Here is an 11,317-nt window from a genome sequence, read left to right as displayed (position 1 = left end):
TTGTGTATTTTCAAAGGGTAGTACTGTGTATCCATATCCCATTATAATGTGCAATTCGTACAAAAAAGTCGCTGTGTTTTTTTATTCACGTAACTATTAGCTTCCATTCGGGTGATAATGGGTTCGAACTTCACTTTCGGCAGCCCTGAAGATGGTCTTCCATGGGTTACCTTCACACCAAGCAAATGCTGAGGCTGTACCTTACTTAACGAGATGGTCGCTTCTAAACTACTCCTATCCTTTTCCTGTCCCATCGTCACCATAATATATATCTGTGACGGTGCAACGTGAAGCAAATTAATTGTATAAAACATAATGTGCAATTCCTCCTATAATTCGGTGCAGTTGGTGCGTGCATTTCAGTGGGATTGGCAGAGTGGAATGTAATAGCAACTTCTGGCTCGGTGAGGAAAGCAACGGTAAACTACCTCACTCCTCATTTTCCTAGTACACCTCTTCAGCGACACCTAGTCCATCTACGACAGCAGATGGCGGAGCTGCTCAGGATCAAACGTGCCTTCGGACTGAGCACTCCCCTGCCGGAAGTAAAATGACTTCGTTTCTTAACCTCATTAGGAGCAAGTAAATACGCCCCCCACCCAAATGAATAATGACCTAGAATTGACTCTGCTCCGGATGTGGCAAGGTGAATCATGTAAGCTGTGACAAGGCACGACCGTCTGATACCTGCACTACAATCTCTCTATAAAAAGAAATTACTTTGTGTGATAAGTTTATTTCTCAGCTGCTAACAATGAAGCAACTACACGGGATTCTTGTTCCACTTCTAGTAATTATTCTGAAGAATCACGTGGATGAGTCGGTGAGTACAACACTTTACTTTTATGACTTCATGAGTAGAAATTGTCTATTAAATTGAGTTTGCTCAGTCGAAAACGGTAAAGGTAAGAGAAACGTTCGGATTAAGATTCCTTCCCATGAAGCCATACCAGCACTCCTAATTCCCGATGAGATAATGTTTTGCCTACACTGGGATTTGAACTGAGGAATTGTGCAGCTGCCGACTCCTATCATATAGCATGATATGAGTAAGGAACGCACTTGAGATTAAATAGAGATAAAGGAATTATTATGATATTCCAACTGAATTTAACAAGAATAAAACTTCACGGACGGTTGAAAACGCTCGAGAGAAGTAATTGAACGTTCCAATTCCATGTTATTGCTAAAATGTGATATACCGGTAACTTCATCTGAGGTACATCTACCCTTCGAAAACGAAAGTCTAACACATTTTAATTTATTAACTGAATTACATTGCATTAAATAATAATTACATTACATTATCAAACATGCCCGACTCGTTGGCTGAATGGTCAGCGTACTGGCCTTCGGTTCAGAGGGTCCCGGGTTCGATTCCCGGCGGGGTCGGGGATTTTAACCTTCATTGGTTAATTCCAATGGCTCGGGGGATGGGTGTTTGTGCTGTCCTCAACATCTCTGCAACTCTCACACCACACATAACACTATCCTCCACCATAATAACATGCAGTTACCGACACATGGCAGATGCCGCCCACCCTCATCGAACGATCTGCCCTACAAGGACTGCACTCAGCTAGAAATAGCTACACGAAATTAAAGTTATCAATCATGACACGAAAATTCTGAAAATAATCATAAATATAAAACACCGCGTAAGACAAAGCCTTGTGTGTGGTATATTACGTACCGTTACATTTAAACCATCTATATTTTTCCGTCATTTCAAACATTACTGCAATATAGAGCATAATACAACTTGTTCTAGTCTATGCATTATTTTAGATTGTACTGTATACACATTTATATCATCGTATTTAGTCTTCATAATTTATTTACAGATAAACAATAGTAAAGAATAAAGTCAGCATAATCAGAACTACCATTTTATATGGAGTAAGCTAAAATATTGAATCTGACCGAGGATGCTATAACTATTGTAGATTAGGGTCTTAATTATTTGAATTATTTTGGAGTGAAATGTAATTTATTTCTACATAATCATGGTTCATAGAAATATCTGAATGCCTCATAAAGTAATAAAGTGCGTACAAAATGTGCCTTTAATTATCGCAGAAATATGAACATTTAACTGCGATTTGTTGCTATTTGCTTCACTGCTGTTGAAATAAGGGAGACAGATACTCGATATTATGTTGATTTTAAAAGGTGAGCGAAGTGTGAGTGTTGAAACAAATAGTTTCATAGATAATAACCTACAATTTGGGCCTTAAAACATGTAGGTTACACTTACAAGTGCCCTTAAGTTCTACGTACCTCCTAAAAAGTTTAAGGTGAGATGTTCTACATCTCAAAGGTTCAATTCATTTACCATTAAAGGCAGTTGTGAAAGCAGTAAAATTTCTTGATACTGTTATCGCCAACATGGTATTGTTATAGTTGTGTATGTAATATGTGAGAAAAACAAAACTTGGGCAGATGAATATAGATGACACCGCTAAAGATCTTAGCGTACGTGGCACATATTTAGCAAAATCTCCGTCAATTATATGAGGATTTAAAAGTTTTTAACAGTAAAATTACTCGTGCAATTCGTGCATAAATTGGGCCATTTTTGCAAGAGTGGACACGGCCTTAAATTACAGGAGAGCGAAGTAGTTCATGCCACACAAATTGCATATATAAATATATATATTTATCTATTACCATAAAAATATATCAATTCTATGCGAAGAAATATGTTAAAAAGAAGTATAACATGAGAATTCATGGGATGATACGTGTACCAAGCGAGTTGGCTACGCGGTTTAAGTCACGATACTGTGAGCTGCATTCTTATTTTCATAAGAGGGGAATGCTAGCGCTGTACCTTAATTAAGGCCATAGTCGTTTCCTTCCTAGACGTAGCCCTGTCATATCCCATCGTCACCATTAATAACCATTAATTATATTAACCATATTTGGTTAATTCTGCTGACACGGGGGCTAGTTGTATGTGTCGTCTTCATCACGAAGTGCAGCCCACCTACGTGTGTCAATCAAAAGACCTGAACCTTGCAGCCGAACTTTCCTCGGACACTCCCGACAGTAAAAGCCATACGCCATCGTGTCTTTTGAAGCACACGAAGAAGGCTATTATGAATAGTAGTCTAGGCCATGAATTGTCGAGGGGAATCGAATTTTTCATTTTTCTTCAATACATAGGCCCTCTTAACACGATCGCAAACATCCAGCGTCCGAACTGGAAGAATTAGTCAAATGTAGTGAGAATCCCCGGCAGGCCGGAAATCGAACACGGATCCCTCCGAACAGTTGACTATGCCAGTATGCTGACTATTCATCCTTCTAAGTCAAACCCGACAAGATTTCATTAATTCATCCAGAGTATCCGTTCCAGTATAATTCCGCTTTCGTTGCTAGGTTAGGTGGCAGAACAATCAGAATGCCGTAATTGGTAGGCAGGCCGCTTAGATGCTTCAGGTGGTCTGCATTATGGCAGCCGAGACCATATTATTATTATTATTATTATTATTATTATTATTATTATTATTATTATACAACCTCCCCATCGTATACTATAAGGAGCTATGAAGACCACTCTGGGTGGTGACGTCTCGTCACGGATGCAATATTAACGGCAAATGAATGCGATCATGACTTTCGGCAGTGAACAGAGCAACTGATGATAAAAATGCGCAAATACATTATTATTGTTATCATAGTATGGTCTCAGCTACCGAGTGGAGTAATTTATATTTGACACTATTTTAGGCTGCTTGCGGGTCAGTTTCTACGTTCCGCCTTAATCTAGCAGATAGCAGACATCCAGAAAGCTATCTAGCGGGGGTTTTGTTAAGTGTGCCGTTAAGCAAGGAATTTATCACCAGAGATGGGTACGTCCAAGATGCGCGCTGGTTGTCTGAGTCAGACAGTCGGCGCTGAATGTCTGACTCCGAGTGGCAGGTGGGATGTGGCCATTATGAAAGCTGGTTGTCAGCGCAGACAGAGCTGCCACAAAAGAAAAGATATGAGATACAACTGATCAGTGTAGCATGGAACTAACAAGAGAACAGGTTGCAGCTCTATTGCTGCTAAGTGGCAATGTTAAAACCAAGTTCAAACGAATGAGAAGTGACATACATCCAATTAATGAATTATGATCTATTTTCGGGGAGTACAAACATTTTTCGAAAAGGCTATTTCAGAATGAGTTCGGATACGTTTCATTTTATTTTGTTAAAAATTGAACACAGGCGATGTTCCTATTGGAATGATCTTTAATTCGCTTATGCTATATCGGAGAATTAAGTTGAACTTTTGAAATCAAATCCTCGATATCCATCGTTAACAAAATGACAAACACACTCAACACAAAAATCAACAGCCTGCGCGGCAGGTTGTCTGAAACCAGAATGAACTAATCATTCCGGTAAACATCTGAGTGCAGTCGCTTAAGTGCGGCCAGTATCCAGTATTCGGGAGATAGTAGGTTCGAACCCCACTGTCGGCAGCCCTGAAGATGGTTTTCCGTGGTTTCCCATTTTCACACCAGGCAAATGCTGGGGCTGTACCTTAATTAAGGCCACGGCCGCTTCCTTCCCACTCCTAGCCCTTCCCTGTCCCATCATCGCCATAAGACCTATCTGTGTCGGTGCGACGTAAAGCAACTAGCAAAAAAAAATAAAAATAAATAAATCTGAGTCAGACTACCAGTGCGCAGGCTTCCTGCACGCAGGTGCATTATGGCCAGTCCCGTTTAGCAACAAAGGATATACTTATGCCGACTCGGCGCCGACTGTCTGACTCAGAAAACCAGCGTGCATCTAGGACGTACCCATATCTCACATGCCGACTTCTTATGACACCAGGAGATAAATTGATATGTTTCGTCCTTCTAAATTTCAACCATCTCTAGTGAATTTCAAACCTTCAGCTTGACATCTTCAGTCCGACGTGCTGTGAGTGATCCACACAGGGGGCGTGAACAGTGTGGATTTCCATTTAAATGACCATCTCAAATCCCGGTGGACCGTAGATAAAAAATGTCAAATGAAAATAAAACATAGCATCAGAAAAGGCATTCTTTAAACCCTAGATCAAAATCCGAAATGAGCGAGGATGACTCCAGTGACCCTAGACTAGATTTTATCGTGGCTTCGGGTGGGTGGGGATTAATTTTGTCGCCTTTATAAGACCAAGCCGGCGCCACGGCGTAGGGATAGCGTGCCTGCCTCTTACCCGGAGGCCCCGGGTTCGATTCCCGGTCAGATCAGGGATTTTCACCCTGGATTTGAGGGCTAGATCGAGGTCCACTCAGCCTACGTGATTAAAATTGAGTATCTATCTGACGGTGAGATGGCAGCCCCGGTCTAGAAAGCCAAGAATAATGGCCATAAAGATTCGTCGTGCTGGCCACACGGCACCTCATAATCAGCAGGCCTTCTGGCTGATCAGCGGTCGCTTGGTAGGCCATGGCCCTTCGGAGCTGTTGCACCATACGGTTTGGTTGGTTTTGTAAGACCGATGAATACTGGGAACTCTATCAAAAAGCGTTATCTTTCTAGTAATATTGGTTTCCACCGATTTGGTGATAGATATTAGATAGATAGATAGATAGAAAGATAGATAGATAGATAAATAGATAGATAGATACTGACAGATATTTTCGTTAAGAATAGAGTAGGGGTCCTGAGAAACCGCTTAATGTGGGCGTTATGCGTCGCTTATTCTATCAAACTTATCAAAATTGCGATAAAAGGAACAAATGTACGGACATAGGCTACACTACATTCTTATTATATTAATGGTTTGCATGTTTACCTCTTACTTAGTCCCGTTCCTTGATACAGAGTCGCGGTTGAGGTGAGATGAAATTATATGACATGTTTTTACTACAGGATGACCTTCCTGTCACCAAACTCTGCTGAGGAGCTAATGGAGGTGAGATGAATATTAGTGGATGAAATTTTGCAAGGAGGTGCAAGGAATCAGCTGTGGCCTAAGAATAGAAAATGTCCTGGCATTTGACTTGAAGTGAAAATGAGAAACTACAGAAAACCATTCACAGGAGAGTCGGTAGTGGGGTTCAACCCTCCACTCGTTTCCCTAATGCAGAGCTTGGTTTCTATAGCCGTGGCGTGTTAAAACACCCGGCCATTGCATTCAGTATTGTTATGATATTAGTAAGATAGAGATATGACGGCGGTAAAATAACACCCACGGTATCCCCTGCCTGTCCTAAGAAGCTGCTAAAAGGGGCCCCAGGGGCTCTGAACTTTAGAACGTGTGTTGGCACCCCGGGGTCCTTAGATGAGTCCTGGAATTGCTTCCACTTACTTGTGCCAGGCTCCTCACCTTCATGTGTCCTATCCAACCTTCCTTTGTCAACTCTTGTTCTTTTCCGACCCCGACACTATTAGTTTTGCAAGGACTAGGGAGTCTTTCAATTTCACGCCCTTCGTGGCCCTTGTCTTCCTTTGGCCGACACCTTCATTTTTCGAAGTGTCGGATCCCTTCCCTTTTTTCTCTCTGATTACTGTTATATAGAGGATGGTTGCCTAGTTGTACTTCCTCTTAAAACAATAATCACCACCGCCTTCGTTTAGGGCCTGTTACGGTCTGATGAAGTATGTTTTATCAATTTCAGGATTGGATTTATCCCCGGTCTTCGATAAGCAATGGGTGGTGTCACAGTGTGCTTCCTCTCGTCAGAGATGCAGTTTACTTATGGAGCAGTCCAGCGAGGTTGCCCCGGCTGAAGAATTCAACTCTAAACATACTGGAACCAACAAAAGCAGAAGGATTCAAAGAGAGGCGTATTGTTCACGGGACACGTCGCTTTACTCTAATATTCTTGTATAAGAAACCAAAAAAACAAATCAGTGATGATATTTATTATCCTTGGTACTGCAGGTATACTAGATTAATCAAACGTCTTTACGGACAGCCAGATTACTCTGTATACGGAGATCCAAGTACGGCTGTTTATCCAGATACCCCATTTAAGAATAGCTTTCTTCCTCCGTTATACCCCTTTGTTCCTTCGGGTTTCTTAGACATTTATCCCCAACAATATTTCTTCAAGTCCAGTTATTACAGCTTACCACGTGTTTGCAGACGTAAAACCTATAAATTGTACATACTACGTCGTTTAATAAGAAAGAAAAAAGGTTACCGTCGCTTTTGTGCACGGTATCGTAAGATAGTTCGCCTCAAGTGTTAAATTAAAATTCATGTGATTCGAATAGAGGGTAACTCAGATGTTCAACTCACAGAGCTCATAAACCATTAAAGATACACTTTCAGTAATTTTACCAAGGGACTCACGATAAAACATTTCAACAGCGTCACTATCTTCCAAGATAACGGCACTGACTTTGCTTTTAAGGGAAGTCTTGGCTGAAATGTAACGACTTTTGACCTCAAAAAAGTACACAGTATATCGATATTTCAACTTCTTCTTCTTCTTCTTTATCTATTTACCCTCCAGGGTCGGTTTTTCCCTCCGACTCTCCGAGAGATCCTACCTCTACCGCCTCAAGGGCAGTGTCCTGGAGCTTCAGACTGTGGGTCGGAGGATACAACTGGGGAGGGTGACCAGTACCTCGCCCACGCGGCCTCACCTGCTATGCTGAACAGGGGCCTTGCGGGGGGATGGGAAAATCGGAAGGGATAAACAAAGAAGAGGGAAGGAAGGGGCCGTGGCTTTATGTTAGGTACCATCCCGGCACTTGCCAGGAGGAGAAGTGAGAAACTACGGAAAAACCACTTACAGGATGGCTGAGGTGGGAATCGCACCCACCTCTACTCAGTTGACCTCCCGAGGCTGACTGGACCCCGTTCCAGCCCTCGTACAACTTTTCAAATTTCGTGGCAGAGCCGGGAATCTAACCCAGGGCTCCGGGGATGGCAGCTAATCACACTAACCACTACATCACAGAGGCGGACGAATTTTCAACTTTAACACGCGAGAGGTCGCACCCGCGGCAATTTGCCGCACTTTTTAAATATGTGTTAATAATTTCGTTGCTAGCCGCTGTAGGGCTTAGGGCGCTCCTTTCATCCCTCTCCTCCCTCACTCTCCCCTGACGTTGATTAACGTCAGTGCCTGCTGCGTTCCGGAGTAGTTTAAGTTTTCTTTCACTCTCGCATCTGCCGCGGCAAATTGCCTTCATGCGACCCCTCGCGTAGTGCATTTTTACATGACTGCATTTCCAAGAAAGTCTCTTAAGTAAAGTTCATGAGGTTTATGGTGGCTTTCAGTGAACTGTGGTGCTGCAGTTTTATCTTGAATTGTGACCAAATCATTCATTGAAATGTACAAATGCAAACGTTGGGGCGATTTGCTCACGCGCGACCTCTCGCGTTCTAAAACGGGTGCGACCTCTCGCGTGTTAATCTTTAAAAATCCCCTAACTCTTCCTCTTTCACATCGCGTTATCAGTTTTACCTAATTCCATTTTTAAACCTCCAAATGCTGTTTTTAAAGGGTAGTGGTTCGGAGTATATAGAGCTACTGTTTTTATTATTAGCTTTACGTCACACCGACACAGATAGCTCTTATGGCGACGATGGGACAGGAAAGGGCTAGGAGTCGGAAGGAATCGGCCGTGACCTTAATTAAGGTACATCCTCAGCATTTGCCTGTTGTGAAAATGGGAAACCACGGAACAACATCTTCAGGGCTACGGACAGTAGGGTTCAAACCCACTATCTCCCGGATGCAAGCTCACAGCTGCGCGACCCTAACCGCACGGCCAACTCGCCCGGTCAGTATAAAGAAAGCCTACGTCCCCTTCTCTCACGCTGTCACACAAAAAGACAAAGGAGAAAGACATATGAGTGAGTAATTTACAGTCCAGGACAGTTTCAAATCAAGTATATTTCCTTAAAACTTTAAATTGCTTTTGTCTACCTTATATTTTGAGCTTTTTACCTTGCATAAAGTGCTCCTTGTGACAGAGTTCTCACCTGATTCACCTAAAAGTTTCAGAAAATGTTTGAATATGTACAGAAATTGAAATTATGTCAATATTACCTTCATGTTTCTACTCCTGAAATAGCACGAAACTATACTTTTTCCTATTATATGAATAATGAAAAGTTTTTAAAAAAAGTATCTTCAATTGTTTATACCTGACTGCAAAACACGGAGTTGCTATTAAATATATATGAGTATTGTTGATAAGTCTGCCAAATTATATCCCCCCCCCCACGACCACCACCACAAAAAAATTCTGCAAGGAGTATTTTCCATGGAACATACAAAAGCTATTTTCAATAAATTTGCATCCACCTTGTTAATATATGCTTGTGTTTTAAATGCGGTTTTGGAATTCAAAATTTCAGTCATCACTCCCTTCAATTGTAAATTGGATATTGTAAATTTAGGGTTGTGATTATTTTCTTTTGTCTGCCGTGGGCCGCCCTATTTGAACGAATCACTAACCAGGTGACCAAGGCACGCGCGCTACATATGAATCACGAATTTGTTCACACTTTTTTCTCCTGACACCAGTAATAGGTATTTGCTGTGCACATACAGGGTGTTTTGAAAAAGGTTGAAATATTTACAGAGGAGGCAGCACGCTACAAAGTAACCAAAAACGGTCCTACAAACATGGGCCACAAACACAATTCTTCGGAGTTATGGTCCACTATCATCAGTGATCACCATGTCTTTGATCTACTATTCACAACATGTGCTCGATGTGACCGGCATCCACTGCAATGTAGCCTTCCACCCTACGTCGCATGGAATCACGCATTTGTTGGAACATCCCTGGTTGTTACATCACAGGCACTTAACACGAGTTCTCGTAGTGTATCCATATTATTTATGGAGATCGCATACACCGTGGTATTTACATATCGCCGAAGCCAAAAATCTGAAGGTTTAAGGTCAGGCGAACGGACAGGCCAAGGTACTGGCCTCCCCAGACCAATCCATCGCTCATTGAAGACCCGTGTTGGTTCTCGCTTAAGCCTACGATGAAAATAGGCAGTCTAATATATACAGTCGCGAAGCTCTGATAAGAGGAAGGTTCATCCACTTGACAGCTGGAGCGACACTAGCACCTCTAGCGGAGAGGTAGAGGCATCTTGCTAGCAGACAACAGGGAACGAATTACCACTACAGTCTAAAATGGGCATAACTTCTGAACCATTCATGCAAATAATGTCCTGACTAGGATATTGTAATCCTTATGAAATAGTGGAGGAGGTCAAACAATTTGTTTCGATGAGGAGTTCGAGGATAATATCGAAATATGTATTTAATCTTAAGGAGTTATGTTTTTCACCGCGGACTATAACAAAAAAATCGCTTCTAGAGGGCAACCAGTTCGAAATAGGTACATATCATCGCGGACTTTCTTGTAGAGGTTTTTATGCTCTACAATTCGTACGCTTACACTTGGGGTCTATCGTTGATGGTTCAGGCGGCGTAAGCCAAGAAAGCAAATGAACCACCATGGTAGTGCGCTGGCCTTCTTAGCCGAACTTGGCAGGTTCGATGTCGGTTGGTCGGCTTTGAGCTTGCATCCGGAAGATAGTGGGTTCCAATCCCACTGTCGGCAGCGCTGAAGATAGTTTTCCGTGGTTTTCTATTTTCTAACCAGGCAAATGATGGGGCTGTACCTTAATTAAGGCCACGCCCGCTTCCTTCCAATTTCTAGTCCTTTCCTATCCCATCGTCGCCATAAAACCTATTTGTGTCGGTGCGACGTAAAGCCCCTTGCAAAAAGAAATACTGTAACAAAAATCAAGGTATAAGGTACATAATAAAGAGGACTGTTGTCTCTTGGAAGACATCAAATCCGTGTTTCCTTTACCTGTCACCTAAGATAATACTGTATTAACAATTTTAAAACATAAAGTGTTATTATGATGTATATACAGGGTGTCCTTGAAAAGAGTTCCAATATTTACAGAGGAGGCAGCACGGAACAAACGAAGGAAAAAAGGTCCTATATCTTCGGAGTTATGATCCGCTACCACTACCATCAACGATCGCGATGTTCCAACGATGTTTACGGTGGGGTCGTATGCAACAAAAGACGGAAATACGTTCCTACCTAAACATTGATCGTATACCTACTAGCGTGTTGTGTTATGGTCTTATCACAGTATAATATATACCAATAAATATATCATTTAATGAATGAGTTAGGACACAAGACGAATGAGCAACTAATATGGATACATACTTAACTACCTTACGTCGCAGCGCTTCCGTATGTGTTTTGTTTGTCTAACACTTTTGTCTGTGATGTCTTTGCTCACTGAAGTTGTTTGAATTAATTTGGTGTCGTTTTCTTCATGTTGCTCATTCGTGTTGTGCCCTAACTCATTC

At 41.9% G+C, this 11,317-nt stretch overlaps 1 long non-coding RNA gene across 1 annotated transcript; it reads left to right on the top strand.

Annotated features, from left to right (window-relative positions):
- Positions 1–514: 514 nt before the first annotated feature.
- On the top strand, positions 515–10,238 carry LOC137500418 (uncharacterized). Its single transcript, XR_011018050.1, has 2 exons — positions 515–823; positions 6,611–10,238. It is a non-coding gene; the product is annotated as an uncharacterized lncRNA (long non-coding RNA).
- The last annotated feature ends 1,079 nt before the right edge of the window (positions 10,239–11,317 follow it).

This window comes from Anabrus simplex, chromosome 4 (genome assembly GCF_040414725.1).
Source record: "Anabrus simplex isolate iqAnaSimp1 chromosome 4, ASM4041472v1, whole genome shotgun sequence".
NCBI lineage: Eukaryota > Metazoa > Arthropoda > Insecta > Orthoptera > Tettigoniidae > Anabrus > Anabrus simplex.
Note: the sequence above shows the minus strand (reverse complement) of the source record. Positions and strands in the feature narration are given on the sequence as shown.